The sequence below is a fragment of the Teleopsis dalmanni genome, chromosome 1, assembly GCF_002237135.1.
Source record: "Teleopsis dalmanni isolate 2A chromosome 1, ASM223713v2, whole genome shotgun sequence".
In the NCBI taxonomy this organism is placed as follows: Eukaryota; Metazoa; Arthropoda; class Insecta; order Diptera; family Diopsidae; genus Teleopsis; species Teleopsis dalmanni.
In genome coordinates this window covers 200,776,294-200,798,995 of record NC_051846.1, presented here as the reverse complement: position 1 = coordinate 200,798,995, position 22,702 = coordinate 200,776,294, and the positions used below count along the sequence as shown (strand labels likewise).

Below are 22,702 nucleotides of genomic sequence, written 5' to 3'. Positions count from 1 at the left end.
ATTTACAGGTAGTTTAATTAGTTTCCAGTATAATTATAGGCAACAGACATTTTGAGCATTTGTTTAATAAACGTTTGTGATTGCAATCCTAAAAAAAATTACTAAATAAAAAAACATTGAAGTCTCATATACTGTTCATCAAGCTCAAGAAAAAACCAGATCATCATCGGGTCTCACTCGTCATCAATCAAGTACGGCTTACAAATTCTGTTAGGTCACAATTTGAAAGAATAACAAACTAAACTGGCTTACAAAGAAACGGGAGGAAAAAATCCAGGTGACAACAATGTTCGGGTCTGACACGTCATCAATCAAGTACAGCTTACAAATTCTGTTAGGTCACAATTTGAAAGGATGTAGTTTGTCATTCTGGCTAAAGGAACGATAGAAAAAAAATCCAGGTGACAACAATATATTTTTTATCAAATCAGTTTCTTAAATATATATACTTTAATATTTAAATATAATATTTGAATATGGTATTTATATAATATATTTTCATATAATATTTATTTATATATTTTTTTTGGTTTTATCTAACTAAAAATCATATAGTGTTTTCTTGAGATTCCAAATACGAGTAGTTTAATGGAACTGAAAATAAATTAATAGTACCGTTTTCATGATGCAATAACTGAAACTACCAACATAAATTGTACCGCCTAGCAATTCTAAAGGACCATTGATAACAGACCAAATAACCGGAACAATAAATTCTATGAGACGTTAAAGCATTAAATAACAATGCCAGCAAATATGCTTACAACAATAAAGGTGGATATCGTAAATAATGGAAAAGCCGTGAGCACACATAATGAATCAAACAATAGCTAATGTAAATTCAGGAAAAACGGTGCGGTGCTCAACCGTAAACATAAGGACATATCATATTGCACACTCAAATGGTATGTGTATGAGTAAAAAGTGGAAATGTTGCGCCTGTGCCTAAAACAAGATAAATGTTCTTCAGAAGCATGCTTAGCACCCTTAAAGTATGGAATGGTGGTTGCAGGTCAAAAACAAAAACAAACACGGCCAACTAAGAACAAATTTCGCTAGATATTATATATGAGAATGCCGAGAATACTTTAACATAAAATTGTATCTGCAGTACATAACCTCTGTTGTCGGATAATGCACACTTACACATTTGGACTAGATATCATGGCAAATATCTTACCTTTGCAGTGTTGTCCAGTCATTGAATGCGGTTTTCGTTGAATTGACCCACTGGAATACGGTGGAATATTTATACTAATTTTATATTCTGTAAATTTTACTTTTAATAGTTTATAACACGCATCAAATGTAAAGAAGCACGTGCTGCACAGATGCGTTTGCCGCATGTGTGAATGTTTACATTTGCTTGAATGCACAAATTTATAAAGTCATACATATGCTCTACTCTACCACTGAAAAGATAGATGAAGTTTTGGATGTGAATTCAGTTTTGGGTTTACATTAGCAATATTAGATTGGTAAGGGAGAGGTGAAAGGAATATTTCCATTTTTGTTGGTTGTAGATTTTGAAAATCATTCCAATTATACAAATGCAGATGTTTGGTATTTTTTTTTCCTTGATTCAGAAAAGAAATAGGAAATAACAGATGTATTCCGAAATTACACGCAAAATTTCCTATATAAATTGATTAATGAGATATGCATACGGTCTGTTTTTATCATTTTTGCAAATTCAATTTGGTGAAGTTCAAAGCAAATAAAAGTAATAAATATGTTTTAAAAAAATAGTAACAGCCAAAAAATATCGTTTGATTCTAGAAACATAAATGGAGATTAAATAGATTTGCTTCAGTTAAAAAAATTAATTATTTAACCAAGAAGTTCAATTAAGAAGAAGAACTAAGAAGACTCGTAGTAGATATGTTGGGCAAAAATGTATTTTGATATATGTGATAAAAACTGCATTCATACCCTCAATAATAAAAATAGATTACTAGCAATAATATATTATTGCTACTTGTATCGTTCTACTATTATTAAGGAAACCTGCTTGGTTCCGAACGGTCAAACTTAAGTTGGGTTATTGAGGAAGTCGATAAAGTTGGCATACACATTTAGAATATACAGGAAGCTTAACTGTTTGTTTGCGAACCGTGAAATCCAACAGATAGTGAACGGTTAATATAGTATAGATAATGAACGAATTAATAGCTATGGAATTACTTATACTACATTATTATAATAATTCCATAATAGGTATGGAATTACTTATACTACATTATTATAAGTAATTCCATACCTATTAATATAGCTAGCTTTTAATATATTGTATGAATATAAGACACTTTCGATAGTAAAATAAATATGTATTGGATTTTAAAAAATGATATGTATTTCTTGTAGGACTATGTGTGACAATTTCATACGCACGGTAGATCCTTTACTCATGTGCAGTCAAAAGTTTATGATATTTGCATGAATGTAGACAAAAATATTGCTTTTAAAGTAAGAATTCTTAAGAATTTAAGTAACGCGTACAAATAGCTCATTTCTATACTCGTACATTCTTAAAAAATACCGACATTATCTAAATCTTACTCACAATGGTATAAATGTGAAGTTTAAGGACTTCTCGAGAACACTCTGACTGGGTTGAACCGCAGTTCTGCTGCTTAGTGCAGCACGACATTATAACATTGTTAAAATATTAATACTAATACTATTATAATACTACGAATATATATAGTTATATGAAATTATTAAAATATAACTGTCTTAAAATATTATATACAGCTTTATAGAATGAATTCAATTCATAAATATTTAACAGTTTTTTTTATTATTCATTGTATCTTAAGTTATTATTTACAACGGAATCCAAAATAAACATTACATCATTGCAAATAGCAATTCATGGAAATACTTAATCTGTTTAATGAAGTGTAAGTACTGAAATATTTTATATATTTATAAAATAAAAATGATGTCAATACTGTAATTTAAATTAAAGTAAAAATAATATTATACATTAAATTCATACATACATATGTATATTAAAAAGTGTTTTTAATCTGTATTTATATTAAAATTTTTAAATAAACTATAGAACAGAACAAATTTAGTAGAAAAATGTAAATAATATCGTTATATATATATTTAATTACTGTAATTTACATAAGCAAAATTTAAATTAGAAAAGGTTTTTACTTCTTAAAAACTACTGCTTGTATCTTTACATCCCGACTAAAGTGTGGCTTCCTACAATGACTACAAGTTTATAGATCAGTGGAGGTAGAGGCTAATGTTGCTTATCTGCTTTCTCGCAGCCTAATACAAGGAAAAAGTCTCGATATACTACAGATTATATCTTCCTCGATCATTTCTATCCAACATTCTTAATATGTGGATAAAAGACAATGCCTGATTGACATTGCCTGATTTATTCAAAATTTCTACAATAAAGTACTATAGTGTTTGCAATTTTCTCTTTAGTCTGACAACAGTGGGATCACATTTTAGTGCTTTAGTGAGCTTGTCTTTCTAGATGCGGGGTGCTACTTACACCCATATTACAGATTTTGAGCAATGTCAAATTATACACTTTTTTCCCTTCACTTAACATTTGATAATATATTTATAATATATATATAATAATATATATATAATATATAATAATATATATAAATATATATATATATATAATATATATAATTTATATATAACATATATATAATAATACATATAATATATATATTATAATATATATAATATATATATAATAATATATATAATACGTGATATAACGTAATATAACGCACATTACTTAAAAAAATTATCCGGAATTATTATATAATACATAAAAATCTTAAAGTAAAATTTGTTAGTCGCCTGCCTTTGATATAAGCCCCTATCAAGAGCAATATAACTATATCTGCGCTTCACCCAATTGTTCATGCATATTTCGTAAACTGATTGCGGTATGATCATTAGCTTCTTCAATGAATTTTCTTATATTCTCACAATGCATTCGAAACGTCTTCCTTGGATTTGTGATTTTGGTTTCAAGAACAGAAGAAAGTCAGACGAAGCCTTGTCAAGTGAATACGGTGTTTCATCCATCATTGCTGTTTGCAAAATTATAGTTATAAAAACAGCTGATATACATAAATACACTGGGTAAACAGACTGCATTCACATCTCCCACGATATATTCGATTTCGTTAAGAAAGGTCCTTGAACAACCAAAAATTACGTAAAATTGACTGAAACAGGTTTCATAAGGAATTTTCTTATTTTTCACTGTTCTTTACTAAAATTAACTATAGAAAAGTAGAACTTAAAGGTAAGTAAAGGCGGTATCTTTTCTGCAGTTTTAAAATTTTACATTCCGTAATTTTTATTTTTATTTTTATTTTCAAAAACAAAATATCGTATTTGTCAAAGATAAATTGCAGTCGTTAAACGCGTTAACCTTTAATATTAAAAGGCGAAAAAAAATCTGAAATAAAATTAAAAAAAAATCTCAAATGCAGGTATATCACTTACATATTATTTATGAAATATACAGATATTGCTTAATAAACGAAATTTAAAAAAAATCTGAATAAAATAATGGAAACTTGTAATTGAAGTCAATCAATCATTCTGCTTACTTGCATTTGTTTAAGTAAATCTGGTTTTTGTAAACAAAACCGAGCAACTAGCAACTGGCAACTGGTAATCAACTTCAAAGATGACGTAGTGACTTTGAATTGAAAACCAAACTGCAAAACGGTAAAAACAAGGAAGAAACTTGATGTAATACGGCAGATATTACAGCAACAAATATGAATTAAAAACGAAAAAGTTTAGTCATAATTGTTGGATATGTGGAAAAATGGAAGATGCATGAAATGTGAACAAAACAAGCACATCCATCCGTTACCGCTGAGGTTGATGTTGATTTCTGATTTCGATGTTGTAATATTACGAGTAAATTATATTTTTCACTTTTGTTTTGGTTTCGTTTTTTTATTAGAAATTGGAAAATAGTTTCACTTTCACTGCATTTTTCATCGACGGACGAAATAGTCTTGATATGGGTCATTTAAAGTGAGAAAATCCCCAATGCTTGTTTTGTTCGTATTACTTACTCGTAGTCGTTGCTTCCCCATTTGTTTTGGTACATTTAACTTAAAACATTTTAATTTTACTCTTTGGAGTAAACATAATAAACTTCTGGCAAAAACTTTATGGTAATAACGTAGGTATAACTTTTAAATTAGTGGATTTTTTATTATTGTTTTAAATAAATTAGAGACTTAAGGAGGAATATTAAAATAAGATTTTTGTTGTTGAAATAATACTCCGCCCTGAGGAAGAAGTCAAATGAACTTTGAAACGTTAGCGAAATTTATATAGGAAATAACTATATAAGAAAAAAATATATAAATAAAAAACTAATATAAAATTTTTTATTTAATAGTGCAGCCTTTAATAACAAACATTAAAGTGAATTTCAGTTTAAATTTTTATTTCTTTTACGATATACTTTTATGATATATAAAAAAAAAGTAACAAAAACTTTAATTTTTGCTAAAATTAAATTATATATAATATATTATAAAAAATTATTTATTGAACCGTAAAGCATATAGTCTTTCACTTAGTTAAAACCAAAATTAATTACATTTATATATACTCTATTGTAAAGAATTGGATAGTTTTAATGACGTTAATTAAGTTCAAGAAAGTGTCTGCGACAAACATTAAGTACATCGCCTTTTAGGGTCCGCCTACGCTCTTACGCTCCTAATGATTTGGTTTGCTGGCCAATTTTTATGATAAGATATTCTTCATTTAAAAGCTATTAGTATTACTTTGACCAACTTGTTTACTTTAAAAATTTTGTGAGGTTTTCGATAACAGAAATATCTGAATGTCTTTATGGGTCTTCCCATTTCTTGTCAAAACTTTATATCTGCATAATATATACCATATGGGTGTCGGTTATATCACCCTATGGCTCTTACTTTAGGATTTTCCGCTTATAGTGATTGGGTTTTCTAAAAGATTTTTATGAAAAGATATTCATGATTCTAAACCTACCAACATATCACATTGGCGAGTTTGTTTGAGAGTTTTATGAGACTTTAGATATTTCTTTGGGGTGTTAAAAAATTTTCCTGTATCTTGTCAAAGTTATACATCTACATAATAGATTAGAAACTTCTTCTTTCACTTCCTCTCAGAACATCCTATTAAGGTTATCAGTTAAAACTCCATTTTCCATACAATTTTTTATATTAAACAATTCTTGAAATTAGTTTGGTACGGTACAATTTCTTCAGTATGTATCTAGAGATGCTTGGCAGGATATTCATTAAGATAATTTTTACTATGCAGATATGATTGCTTTGAATATTTTAACCAGGACTTCTTAATTTCTATCCCAAGAACAATTTTTAACTGACCACGCAGAAACATGTTCTAAGAATATTAATATACTAAAACTATTATCACTTATTTAATTAACTGCCAGATCATCCAATATGAAAGAAATAACCTTCTATGTGAAGAATCGAGAATGAAATTTAAATTATATAGGTTACATTGTCAGCAACTAGTAAAACATTTCAAATCAAAATTTAAATTTAAAAAAAATGTAAGTTTCGTAGGCTTCACACCTAGCAGTTCTTTGCAGAGAACATCCACCATAATATGTCTTATTATTATTAAATATGAATTTCATGAAGAACATTTAGTCGCCATTAAATCGATTAAAAGGAATAAATATTTTAATTTTTTAATTACATATATATTATATATTTTTAAGTATATTTATTTCTGTATAGAAATTTTAATGAATTAATACACTTTTTAATATCACTAAAAGTATCGGTTAAGCTTATATGATAACAAAAAGATTATCGTATTTATATCAAATATATTTAATATAGTAAAGTTAAACTGTTTATTTCAAAATTTATTATTACTTAAAATTATTTTCATAATTTTTCGTTAAAAACATTCCATATTTTAGATACATTTTTTTTCTTGTTATTACCATATTTGCAAACATTTTTCAGGTTAAGCTATTTAAGTGGCAAGATATTGAGGATTTTCTGTTTGGAAAAAAAGTAATCGTTATATGTCATAAAAGCAATATGAACGGTTTTTGCACTAAACCCACTTATACGAACTCATATTATGTTATTACACAAGATATGAACTAAAAAAAAAAAACTTTAAAAGCAATAAGTTTTTTATGCTGTAAATATGAACATATGTATGTATGTTTTCATAATGATAAGATAAAAATTGGGGACACAGTAAATACTTTTGAAGTAGCATAAAATGTATATAAAAAGCGGTTATTGCTTTTATATTATTTTAATGAATTAAAAGTATTTGTTATGCAAAATCATTCAAAACATATATAAAAGTAAAAAATTTCATATTAACTTAAAAGCTTACTTAATTACATATTGCAAAGATAGTTACTTAAACTGTTTTATATATTATAAAATAAACAAAATCATTGTTAGCATCATTAATTTTTATTTTCCTGATATTTCAACTTGTTTTTAGCAATTATATTTATTGTAAAATAATAATAATAAAGCACATTATTCATTTTCGCACATGAACATTGAGAATATAAAAATATTTTTACTTTAAAAGTCCAACTTTTATATAGAATAACTTTTAATTCCATTACCGTTTATCTTTATAGGTTGAGGTGTCATATCGTTATCTTTAATTTGATAAAATTCTTTCGATTACATTTCCGTATTTTACACTTACTTTTATGTACTATTTTCATACCAATATGTTTTTTATCAATTAATTATAATTGTATTTACTTTTTATATTTTTAAAGCAACTTTTTAGTCTCTGTTGCATATTAAATTTCCAAAAAAAATCTTTATTTAATTGGTTTTTTCAATATATTTTTTAAAAGCCGTAAATTACTAACAAAATATTTACAATTTAAGTTGATTTAACTGAGATACAAACTTATTTTTACTTTTATTTGCACACTTAATTTTCGCCAACAAAAAATGCTTTTAAATATTTAAACAATCTGTTTTTATTTAACTAAAAAAGAAAAATATAAATATTGCATACCTATTAATAAGATACTGTATATATGTATATATATAGACTATATGCCATATTCGTTAAAAGATAAATTAACAAATTGTTTTGCAAATTTGTATAAACACTTTCCGTTAATGAGTTTGATATATACAAAAAGAATATATATTTAATTATGTAACGTATATATCTATATCTTTTGCTTAAATGTATATATATACTATATTTGGTAAGAGATAAATCAATAGCAATTTTAAATTTTTATTGTGTATTTTAATTTGGCAAATAAAGTTATATAAAGAGCTTTAAAATGTGTATATTTCGAAGAATTTTGAAGACTTAATAATTAATATCTTAAAAAAAATAATGCTGAAAAAGTATAGCAAACTAAAATAATCAAAATATATAATAATATACAATCCATATTAAAAAATTATTAATTTTACTCAATATTTCATAATAGTACATAGCTGTTGTTTATGCGTTACTTCTAAAAATACCTCAACAGGTGCAATAAAACAACAAAATTTCATAAAAATCTGTGTCTTAACGGTTTACAATTGACAGGGTTTAATTCCTGACACTTGTAATCCAAAAATTATATCAAAAAATATAATAAAGATATGTTTCTAAAAAAAACACTAAAATAAAAATATGTTTCTAAAAAACACTGACTTCCTCACTGTAACCCCACTTTATATTCGAGGATAAATTTCTTGTAATATATACTATATATTACAAACTTTTTATTACAAAATTATAATGTAATAAAACCCAAATACATTATTTTTGAAAAAAAGTTTAACTTCCATAGTTCCCATTTTATTAACATAAAGCGCACTTTTATAGCAGACATAGCATACGACAGTTCAACCTGGATAGGTTCTTCTTTAAATATTTTACTCCAATGAAAAACCGAATTTTAAATATAAATCTAGTGAAAATATATTCTTTTGTTACCAAATCTTTTTACAACTAATTTTTAGAAAAAATGTTAGAGATTATTTTTATATCCTATCAAAACGCCATTATTACTATGACAGCACACTTTTTGTTCATCCATTTCACTTACTTATTGTACATTATACATTAGGGTGCTATTAAGGTAACATATATAAAAATCGGAAAAATCGGTTGATGGCAATTTTCTGCATTTCTAATAATTAGATTTATAGATCTATAACTTTTAGAAAGACAGTTTTAATGTAAAATTTAATATGTCGAAGATATAAGTAATCAAATATGAATTTGATGGAACAAATGACTATTTTCCAATCTTTGGGGCTCTTGAGGCGCAATTTTCACTTACCCAATTGAAATAACATTTTACACAGATTATTTTTTAGTAAAATGAACCGATTTGGTGGATACCGCGCAAAATATTCTCATACTCACCTAACGACACATTATATAAAATGGCAAACCTTAAACTAAATATATGATGATAGTCCTACTTGACATGTCACTGAAACAACAGTGCTACTTAAGCAGGATAATGAAATGGATAACTCTGTCAATGTTCATATCTAGCTGCATCGCATATCAGAAATAAGTAGGATTTTTAAACTCAAAGATGAAACATTATCTCAAACTAAAATAAATTTTTAAAAATATTTATTTTTAATTATGCAATATATTAAATAATTGTATCAAAATATATATATTATAGTTTAAAATTAAATTTATTGTGTAAATAGCGTTGATTTCTTGTGTAACAAAACGCTGCATATACATATATATGGTGTATGTTTTTATTTTTATTAATATTCATGTTTGTAGTTCAAAGAATATATTTTTGGTTTGGCAAAGACACATAATAATTGTAGCCAAAAATTTACCACAAACCTCAATCATAAAAATACAACATGCAATTTTAATTAATTAATTTATTATGGCGAATTTATTTTGGTAATATGCATAAATTTAGGTCTACTTTAGTTTAAAATGGTCCGCGACAAGGTCATTTTTATGTTAAATTTAATTCTAGACAGTTGTACTTTATGAACGAATAGTTTGCAAAATTATGTAAAATATATTTTTTAAATAAACTAAGGCATATAACTTAATATAATATCCCTGAACTTTTGATATCTAAAAAATATCAGTAAATTTAATAAAGGAAAATAATTTAAAAATAGAACGAAAATATTAATCACAAAATACAATAAAATATTTATTGTTTAATTATTACTTTTTTAAGTTAACCAACTCTTGTGAGTATAATTTCGCATTTATTAATTTGAACTTGTAAAATGAAACCAATTTATTAGCGTCTCAATGTTATGGAAAACACGAATACAAGTCAATAACCCTCAAGTTAAACAATATTTATAAATGCATAAAAACACGTGCTAAACATTTACTAAAATTGTTGAGGAAATGTCAAAAACCAACAAAAACATTGCAAATGTTCAACATGTTTTGTTTCAATAAACGACAACATAATTGGTCTGAGGTAGAAACGAATGCAACGCCGAGGGAATTTTTAAAAATTAATACAAAAATTGCAAAAATGCAAAACCAAAAATTGCAAACATCAGATAATCAGAAATATTTAAAATAAATTAAAACAATAAATTAAGCGTTAAGATTTTTAATGCCTATGACAAGAAATCTATTTTGCAAAGAAAGAGGGGTAATAATGAAGAAAATTCAAATCGAAACTACCAATTTTTATCAAATAAAATTGTTGGCCTAACCATATAGTACAACTATATCAGATATTGTTCAACAAACATCATTAGTAGTATTTGAAAATCTTTATTGGTTTAATTCAGCGACGTATGCAGAAATATATCAAAAGAGCAAATTCCAAATTCTATAACGGCTTATCTTATAACTGCTTATTACTGCTGATGCTTCTATAATTTTAATTTTTGTGCCCGAGTTTGAACAGAAGTTATTTTTGTAATTTCTAAGTGCTTATCGATGAACATTGCTTCACACGTTACATATATTTATACTAAATACATCAGAATAAGGAATTAAGGGAAGACGAAGTAAATATTTCACAAAAAAATAAATGTAAAAATAGTTATGCGCCGTGCATTTTTGTTTTTGTGTTGTTATGTTATTTATCGATTCAAGTAAGTAAAAGGAGCAACTTCGTCCCCAACGCTGGTTTAAATATCTTTACATAAATTTTATATATATATTGAAGCACTTAAAGTAAATGCTGCAGTTGCCGATCTAGAGATTAATCGCAACAAGAAAAAAGTAAAGGCTGGAGGATATAGCTCAAACTCTTCTAGGTCTAGCATGGTCGCAACTAAGAGTGGCGCTGACAAAAGTATTGATTCTCGCTTACCCAAAGTCAAAACTGTATTTTGCAAGTTGGGTCCATTCGTACAAAGCTTAGCATTTACAACTCCTACGTAACGCTTGTGCTATTCTATGCTTACGAGACATGGAAAAGAACAAGAGAGATTGATGCAAAACTGCAAACATTAATGAACAAATGCCTACGTCAAATATTAAGAATATAACTACGTCAAATCACCTGCTACTGTTAAGATATGTAGATGCAATAAATAACATCTCTGCAGTCCCAATAAAAACATTGCACGTCAAGCTCTGAGGTGGAATCATCAAGGCAGCCGACGACCTACAGCACCAGCTAAAACTTGTAGGAGGACAATTAAGGAAGAGCTAAGAGAAACCAATTATTTCTGGAATGATATCTGTTGAGAATCAAGTAACAGAATGTGATTTAAAAAGGTGGTGGAGACCCTTTGCTCCATTAGGAAATGAGGATAAGAGAGAGAGAGAGAGAGGGTGAGATATAAGTTTTTAACTACAGGTATCAGGTATAAAACCCTTGTCAAATTTGAATTGTGGATACGCATGTTAACACACTAAACCAATATCACACTTTACGTTAGTCAAAATTGGAGTTTTGTTGCTTTGTTATTATTTCCTTAAGATCAAATAACCCACTTCAAAAAAGAAGTTAAAATAACTTTAAAACATAGATGAATGACAAGCAATTTAACTAAGCCTTGATTAATAAAAATAAATAAACCAAAATAGTGGAATATAAAAAAATACTTAATAATAAATTTAATAATAGTAATTTAATACTAACATAAAAATATAAACAAATATATTTTCTACAAAAAAAAAAGCTATACATCAAGTCTTTCCGTACAACTTTACCTATGATTAATCACAAAAAGTTTTATTTTATTTTTAACTAAAAAATGTACAAAAGATATAAGTGAAAAAAGATTAACACCTTTAATTAGTAAAAAGCTTTGTTACTAATATTAAATAATTTTTTACCTTGCAAAGTATGCGAATTATTTGCGGCTCATTTGTACTATTTTTTTCTACATTTTTCATATACTATTTTTTATATATATTATTATCGTTTGTTATATTATCAATTCTCGCACAGCAGGGTCGTTCGTTCCCCTTTTGTTTGTTGGTATTTGTGACTACAATTAATTTAACATGGTAAAAATTAACACAAAACTAATTTTCACATGTTTTTTCTACTGATAATTTTTAAAACCCGGTGATAGATGTTTTTATGTGAAATTTTTTCTTATTGCGGTAAAAGTTTCCGACGGCAGAGAAGTGAATTGTGAAATGGAGCTTTAGGTTTTTACGATGTACTTCATCTATGAACTACATTTTTATGATTGATTGTTTTGAATAAAAATCAAATAACAATTTGTATATAGAGCTATAGATATTTCATACATTTAAAATAAATTAATTAACTTATGGAATGTTTTTACAAAATAATTAATTTACTGATTGGTTTTACTACAAGAAAAATAAATTTGACGATTTTCAAATTGTGGTTTACTACATTAAATACAATTAATTAAATTTATAGATGTACAGTGTACACCTAAACTGAGTCATACAAAAATAATTTTCAATGTTCTATCCACTAATTATTATTAGAGCTGACTTTGCGAGCCGAAACAAAGTTTGATCGCTAATGAGATCAAGAAACAAGATCTTTCTTGAAATCAAGATTTCAAGAAACATACTTTAATGAAAATATTGTCAACTTAGATTATTATAGTAATCCTAGAAATACAGTACTTAGACCTTTTGCCCTATATAAAAAAAACATTCACATTACAAAGCGCAAATTTTGCTGTCAAGATATAATTAAGAAAAAAAAGCAATAGGTCAAAAAGAGATGTTAAGATTGTATAAAAGCTTACTTAAATATACTAGATTATTAGTCTGTTAATCTATATGAATAAATTTTTAATTAAATACAACATAGACTAGTGTCCCTCAACCCAAAACATACTACATTTAGAAAAATAATCAATGTATTTTGCAAGGAGCAGTACCAACATTTTGACAATAAAATATATCGTATTTTATAAAGCGATGGTGATAATGTTATGGGACGACGATGAAGAAGCGCTCATAACCAAGAAGACCAAGAAGTGATAACCATAAACCAATATAATGAACGTTGGTTTGCAGATTAATTAAAATTTAACTTACCACAATAAATAAAATATAAAAATTAAGAGCTAACTTGGCCTTAACATACCATCATTACTATTTTAATAGACATATATTTATAAGTAGCATATATTGATTTATTTAGGAATCTGTAAACAATTGTTAACATTTTTGTAGTTTAATATTAAAATTGTTTAAAAAAAAAACTTTTACAATCATTTTAAACTGTAAGATGCAATCTTAGCGTTTTGTAGGATGTACGACCAATTTTCTTAACAAAGTCTATTATGAAATGTTTTATGTGTAATAGCTACAGTCGAAATCCTGCAAAATAAGTGTTTACATAGACAATTAAAAACGAAAACAATATTATCATTGTTGATATATGTTTAAATATATGTTCCGCAAAATAATATTTACTGAATAGTGAAAAAAGCTATTAATATTAATATATAAGAAGATAATTTAACAAATTTTTCCCTCTATGACATTTCAAAATGATATTATCATAAAGTACACATTAATTGCAACGAGTGTAAAAAACTCTAAACAAAAAAATATATTTATTTTTATATAAATACCAACAATTAAATGATAAAATTAATTATTATTTTATAAATTCTTTTCAATATTGTGGTATACTGAAGTTATTATTTGAAATGATGAAAAGATCGGTATGGCCACCAGTACTACGGTGGTTCTTTTACCTGAATTTTAGAACATCAAAATTGAATAAAAATTAAAAAATTATACTCAAACTATTTAAAAAAAGACTAAAAAAAAACTAACGAGTCTAAGAACAATATTTGTAATATTATGTTGTCAACTCTGTTCGATCTATTGCTATTGTCCACATACACATATATTGTTCATGCCTCTAGAAAGACAATACCTGATATACACTTTCAATATCATTTGTATAATCTTTTATATTTTTGATTTTTCATATCATACATATAATACTTTCATCTAGTCAGTGAGTCCCATCCATGCTTTGACTTCATTATTATATATGAGCTTTAATAAGGATTCGATTGTATTGTAGTTCTCTGAAATGGCTATGGAATCGTAGCGTAGTTCACATATAACATGATAATTGCAGTAAAATACATTAGATTGGAGACAATAGTCACTTTTATATAATATTAATATACATCATAGTTAATAAAGAGAAACTGTTTTAACAAATTATTTTTTATCTTCTTCAATAACTATCTTTATTAAACTGAATACATTTTTTGTATTAAGTTAAGGAGGAAACTACTAGTCAAAGACACACTTCTGATAAAATATGGAAATTATAATTTTCACCCTCCTCTTCAATTGTCTAGAAAAAAATTATAATAATTACTACTTCAAAGTTTAACAAGCTCCTACATTTCATATCTTCTCAGAAATGAGAAATGTGAAGAACAATGTGTTGAGTTGAACACTAATTAACATGATTTAATAGACGAAGTCAAGAGATATGAACAAATTGAAATTAATTGCAAAAAAAATGAATTTTAAATTGATTTAATTTTTTCTTTCTGTTTTTTTTTTGTTAATAATAATCCCACACTTAAAATTTTTAAAGTTTCTCAAATGCCAGTGGGAAAGGTACTTTGTTCCACTTTAATTTTGAAGCAATGATTTCAAATATAACAAATAAAAAAGCACTTAAATAAAGAAAATTACACAAGTGCAGAACACAATGAATATATAAATGGTCCGATACTTTACTGTGAATAATTTTAAAATTCTGCTAACTTGTTGAATTGTCTATAAGGCTGTTTAAATAGGCTTTCAAATGCAAATTTATTTCATTTGACACAAAAAAATCATGCAAAGCTGCCTTATGATGTCATTTGATAAATATTTGTGCAGTGCAGACACATGTATCTGATAAAAGCAAACCAATAAAATGCACTGACAATGCATAGATGACTCCATTTTTAAATAAATTCATTGAAATATTCAATGAATATGCAATAAAGTAAATTAATAAATAAATTAACAGTTAACGTACAATAGAGATTTTACAAACAAATGTTAAAATAGTAATTGGTGTTCTTAAGAAAAGTCTTCCTATCTATATTATTTAACTTAAAATTCATCAGAGTGTAAATGTCGTAATAGTTGAAAGATTGATTTTAATTTTTTTTTTGTTATAAGCTTTTTTTTTTAAACTAATTGAAGCAAATTATCCTCAAATACCACAATAAATGATTTTCATTGCAATCGGTTTTTGTAATGAATACTTGTAATTGTTTGTTTGGAATTTATAATTACGAATGTATTCGATTATAAATATTCAATCACTAACCATTATTTAACAATAGCATATTTTAATAATTTAACTAAATTCATTAATTATTAGAAATATTTTTTTTTGTTTTGAATAAAATATCTACAAATCAATACAGTCCCGCATCTAAATTTTCATTAATAATTACTGTTTAAACAAATTGTAAAAATATGGTGCCCAGCCCGAAGTATAAACATGGGGACTGAACTGACACACCTCTCATATATAAAAAAACAAACTAACCAATAGTATCTAACATTACATTACATGTGTTTTTCAAAAACAAATTCAATACGAAACAAAATAAATGAAAAATTATCACATTAGCCAACTTATTGTTTTATTGATAAGATATAACAGGAATATACTATATGTTTTATAATAACTATTTATTGCATCTTTTATTTGTTGTAACTATTGTGCCCGCAGTTTAATGTTATTGTTTAAAGTACAATATTATAGCTATTTTCTAGATTAAAATCTGCAAGTTTATTAGGTTTTTTATTAACGCACTTATCTGGTTCTTTTGAGTGGTAACTATATTATCTGGCCCTATTTAACGAAGACATTTTATGCTATAAGTAAATCTATAAGCTATAAGACAATCTTTGGTTCAAGACAGGTCTAGAGATTGTGTAGATGTTTTCTCACTTTTTAACGTTCAGAAGGAAAGTCTCAAAATTATTAAGTCATTGATATAAGCAGCTTCTGGCTTTAAACCGTTATATCTTTTAATAATATTTCTTTATTTTAAAATTGGCGGTAAGGCGTTTTTCCCCAGTAGAACAGAACTGAATTTGCAGTTCTTCTCAAATAGAAGAATGTTTTGCAATTTTTAAGCAAAAATACATCTTACAGACTTAGATTTCTAATTTTCGATCTTTGCCACTTTATCTTTCCAAGATAAAGAGGAAGAACTATTGTGCTCTGACCTAGTTTACAGATATCTAGCTATAATTCTTAGAAATTTTTTTTTCGTAATCTCACTAAATGTTTAAAGAAACAAAATTGGTTATAGGGTTGTAAGTAGATGTTAACTTAAAAAAACGTGTATCATAAAAATTAGGAAGAAAGGAGATACATTGAGCCCTATGGCAACGGCGTGGATATAAGTCTAAGTATAAAATTCTTTACAATTTTGCTCCTATTTTTCGAATCTGGTCTTTGACTATTAATGACTTAATTATTTTAATTATTTCAACAAATTTTAGCTTTAATTTTGCTCGAATAATTAGTGCATAATTATTAAAATAATTATAGAATTTCTTGTTTAAATAACTGTAAACTGTTTAAAAAAATTAAAACGATATTTTGTTACTAGGCACTTCCAAAAATTAAAAAATATTTTTACTAAATTTTAGCATCCACATTAAAACAAATTCTTTAGAAATCAACGTCTTATAACCCACAATGATTTAATAATAATAAAAAAAATGCTAACCTCAATACAATTATTGAAATGTTAATAATATTTGTTTATAATTCTTTCAGTTTTCTAATGAATCAAAAAAAAACAACTTGTAAACAATTATGATTAAGTGCCAATAAAACAAGCAAACTGAAGTGTCCATTAAATTATAATCTATTTCTTACTAAAAGCTAAAAGTTAAAAAGTCAGTTATTAGAAAGTAATTAAAAAACAGCAAAACTATAAGCTAAAACTATTGTTAATGATTAAAACGCAATTGCTTAATGATTAAAACAATTAAACAAATACGGCACATTTTCAAGAAGTAGATAAAAATCATAAAATAATATTAAGCAATCAAAACTACAAAATTTTTCTTAAATAAAATTTTATATTTTTACACTTTAAAAAATAAATAAAAATATGTTATAAATATTTTAGTAAATATAATAAATTTACAAAAAAAAAACGCATTATTTGTCGAAGGCTATCCTATATCAAAAAAAGCTTATAAACAATACAATATAAGGTTATTCAATAGTCAACTCAATCAAAACTATATAAAATTTTTATTTTATAGCCATCGAACGGTTTTCCCAAAATAAATTTAATCGTTTTCCACAAACAACTGTATTTTCTGACACTTAACATAGATACATTGTTGTGGCACAATTATCGCAATAATTCTGATGATGGTTCATTTATGTCTTCATTATAATGTTGCTGGTATAAAAACAATAATTTTTGGTAGACGCCAAGATAGTCACTGGCTCGAGCACCATGTAGTTCATTAACTCTAGCGTCTGTTTGTCTATTTTATTGGCAGACATGTCGGGAAACGGAAGTTCCATTTAGAGTTATGAATGAATGAAAATATCAAAAGCAAAACAATGGACTGCAAAATATTGGATAAAAAAAGTTGTTCAACAGTTTAACAGTTTTTACTAATGTTTTGTTGATTTTTTTTTTTTCAAAACAAATGAAATAAAGTTCTAAATGCTGAAGCTGATACCAGATAAGGTAGTAGCAAAACGGATGTTTTAGCTATAAAATAGTTTGCTAAAAATGGTCTTATTTTAATGATTCAATTTAAGTCGTTAATTGAAATAATTATTGAAAATTAAAAGCAGGGAAATCGAAAATTGAATTAACTAAAATAGGAAAAACTTTGTTAAAATATTGATTATTCGGTATTTCATGCCAATATAATATAAAAAACATCTGTATAAGGTTTAATTCACAAATAACTGAAAAAATAAATTCAATTTGTAAGTAAAATAATTATATGCAGTAAACGAAAAAATAAATTCAATTTGTAAGTAAAATAATTATATGCAATTAATGCATTAATTAGAGCCAAATCAGGAAGTCGAGCACTAACATAACCAATATCTTATCCTGATTTTCAAATGATCACTTGATCACCAGTTTCACTATGGATTCTATTCAAAGCATCTGATTCTAACCACCATATAATATAATCCAATACATATAATCCAATAATCCAAAGTGATTTAAAATCATTGAAATTATACTGCAATACAGAAATTTATGTTCAAAGTAAAGTTCTTATTTGACTGAATCTTTAAATGTTGTTAATTAAACCAGTAGTAAATCAAAACTTATATATGCGGGCTATACCGTTTAATTTTGCGTCTCTAACTTTTTTTATTAACCAGCCCAACTACACTAAAAATTAGACAACGCCCACAAACTTGAGTTTTGTACTTAAAGGATGGATTGACTAGTATATAATTCTTGTAATATCAAGTGGGCATTAGTAATGTATAAATAATAATAATTTAGTGATTACTTTAGGTAAGTGAAGTATAATTTTTACTTATATGATTGGATCTATATATGTTAAGGAAACCGAAAGTGAATTTCAACTTATGTTTGTAGTCTAAAACATTTAATTCTGCTATACCCACTTTTTTATGTAATCCAGGCCAACTACATCCAAAATTAAACAACGTCCTTCCCAAAAATTTACCGGAAAGGATTAACCGGTGATATATTCACTGAACATTCATAACATCTTAGTAATAAGTATATGTTGATTACTAATGAATGTTTTGATATAATATATCATATTAAATGGGGTGTGCAGATGTATGTCGGCAACATATTCAACATATACCCCATTCAGCGAATGATGACAATTGAATTTTATAATTTCTAACGACATTTTTAAGATGTTATTTAAAACTAGATTTAAGTAATACAAGAAATATAAGACAACCTTGTCGAATATTCGTGTTCACTTTGAATATATCTGACAACATAACATCATATAGTTTTTGACATGTAGACCAATGTATAAATAGAAATCAATCTAGTTATAACACTCAATTTATTCCTGCAAAAACTAGTTTTTTTAAGTGTTGGAAAGTGTATATATCTGACAACATATCATTATACAATGTTTGACATATAAATCAATATATTAATAGAAATCTATCTAGTTGTAACTTTCAATTTATATCTACGAAAACTAGTTTTTTAAGTGTTGGAAAGTGTCTATTCAAAAAAACTTTTGAAACTTTTAAATTGTATCTAAATAAACTAACCGTAGCACTAGCATATTCAACATATATCACACAATTGGTATTATTTAAACTATATATTTTTTTAATTAGTTGAAGAAATAAATTAAAAACCAAATATGTTTACGTAAACTAATATGATGCTGTCAAAATTAATACTAATTGGTTTTAAGATCTCTCTAATAAAACCACAGATTGCAAAATTTAAATTAGCACGAATATTAATTATAGCAAAAAACAATTATAGGACTTAAATACACTTGTACTAATCTCTATTATTAACACATAATAATCTCTATCTTAATTTTAACCATATTATTTTTTTTTACAATAAACAAGTGATCATACAACACTAAGTGTACATAGTATAGTTGCTGCAATAAAAGATTTCTTTAAAAAAACGATGTTTTTAAGATACAAAAAAGCGAGTTAATTTATTGATATTGAAACGATAATAAAACAATATTCGCTAGCGTGCAACACGTAACAATTAAGATAAAATCAGTAAGCTATGATGTCATAAAACAAAGATTGCTTAACAGTTTCCTTACCTTAATTTATTGTACGGCAATATAATTTTTACATAATCTGTAAGGAAAAATAAAAGAAAAAGTGTTTTAGATAAGCAAATTTTTAGTGTATAAACATAAATTATTTCTAAAAATCTAAAGAATTCTGCCGGAAGGAAGTTTCTGTCAATCAAAAACCGCATATTTCAACAATTAAAGCAAGAAACTTCAATTTAAATAAATTGAGTTAAAATTACCGCCCACATCAAAAGACAGCCAGCAAATTCGCTAGAAATCAATGTCGAACTTTTAGTTAGCAAAAAGCATCAGCATTTTCCATAAAATGAAATTGAATGAATTGAATCTGAAAGTATTCCCTTGAGCCGGATGCTCATAAGTGCATGCAGTTCTGCAGCATACATATGTGAATGAAATGAGTGAATGCAGATGAATCCGCATATGATGGCTCTTGTTTACTTGATAGCTGGAAAATATATATTTTAGCACGGCACAAAGGGAATCACGAAAACCGCAATTGTTGCACCATGGAAAGCACTACATGTGCCCTCACAGAGCAGAGCAACTGCAGCCGGCAGGCAGCTGCAACCATTTGGCAAAAACAAACTTCGCTTATAAATACCGGCAACAGACGATGTACTCCACTACTGGATGGAAGGAACATACAATATATATAGGTATGCCAAAGAACATTTACAAAGCATTTCACTTGAGAGTACCAAGTGAGGATGTAAAGGTTTTCCTGACGCAAGCGAAACAGTAAAGTCAAAGACGATGTCTACAATTGTGCTTAAACGTCAAGAGGGCAAAGTTGCAAAGTAAAAACAATTTGGTAGCCACTTTTACGCCATTCTCTAGCAAGTTTATATGAAGCTGTTGTGCTGAGTTGTAGAGCAGCAATCTCTGTCTATTTTAACTTGTTCACTGGTACACACACCTTTGCACCATAAAATGGCAAAATGGTTTTAATTTGATATAAGTACTCAATTATGCCCACAGTTGTTCTTATTTTTGCCCACTCCGTTCCACATGTGCGACTCTTGACATCTCTTGATTGGCATAACGGCGCGACGGTGTACATATTCAGTGGTACAAAGTTATTTATCTTTCACGAACCCGTCATCAATAATTGATGAATAATAATGGAAAAATTAAACATGTTAAAGTTTTCTAATTGCTTCACAATAAATTTAATAATATTTAATTTATTTATTTAAAATAATAAAATTTCTATATAAATATTTATTTATGTGTAAACAAGTCATGTGATTTCAAGTTTAGAAATATAAATATATATATATATAACATAGAATATGAATACTTGATACTCAGTTTACCATATATGTTAATAAAACTGCTAAAGAAAGATGAGTCTCTCTAAGCAAAACATTGTTATTCCGTTATGGAAAATAAATAATATTAAACGAAAAGTATCTAATTTTTATATGATTTGAAAGATTATATCCAAGTATTCCTGATCCAAACTATAGATCTTTCGCACCCAATGTGGCAATAAGTTTTATCATACTGTAGATAAAGGTGACAATCAAATCGATATTGTTGAGATATTAGTACGAATCGAGATGACTTTTCATACATTTTAATAGAAACGTCTTTTTAGAGTCTGCTAAAGAAGTGCCTCATTACAAGAAAAAAATCCGGATGTGATCCTTGTCAATAAATACCAAAATATCCGTTTTAGGGGTGTTACAATCGGCGTCTACACTGGCTAGATTTTGGCCAAATTTATACATTCTTTTTTTTTAAAGTTAATTATTTTTGCCGATACCGAAAAGTGACAAAAAACCTGAAACTTGAGCATTGAAAGTTTGTGTGACCTTGGCTACTTGTGGAAAAACACGACTAGTCATCGCTTCTAATTTGACAGGCACGAGTTCTAAGCCTAGCACAAATTATGTACGCACTAATACTACTGATTGTGAGTACTCAAAACAGTGTTGTATGGTTAGCCAAATTTCAATAAATTAACTAAATTTTTGTTCTTGTCTCTTCTTTGCTATTTGAATCCTTCTAATTTTTATATTCTTATTTTTTCACTAACACAAATTTTTATTCACAGACTAAATTCGAAAATAATTTTACTAAAGTCTAGCTAAAATCAAAACTTCTTATACCCATGACCTTAAATTTTGTTAAGTGATCAGATGTTTCATCGTACTTTTAACAATGACAGCAGCTACACCCATTTTATGTAGATGATAGCGCAATTCTAAACATCTTAACTTTCAGATATTAGCTTAGGAATCTCAGCATCAATCTATTAAGTAAGTAAGGAAAAATATGTTTCTTTTTAAGTAAATGTGTGACATATGGACTTTTAACTCTTTCTCCGTTACCGCATTATTAGCAGTGATATTTGAATATCCAATTGCAAATCAGCTAATTCTATATTAAAAATCTGTTTATGTACTTCATAAGTAAGTTAACTCTTATT

The 22,702-nt window shown here is 26.7% G+C and overlaps 1 protein-coding gene across 1 annotated transcript in view; it reads right to left on the bottom strand.

Annotated features, from left to right (window-relative positions):
• Window positions 1–22,702, bottom strand: part of LOC119667054 (pleckstrin homology-like domain family B member 1) — a 58,258-nt gene that overhangs the window by 14,214 nt on the left and 21,342 nt on the right. Inside the window, exon 2 of the mRNA XM_038076336.1 lies at window positions 20,272–20,308. The gene's annotated coding sequence lies outside the window, so the exon portion shown is untranslated. The remainder of the gene's footprint in view (window positions 1–20,271; window positions 20,309–22,702) is intronic.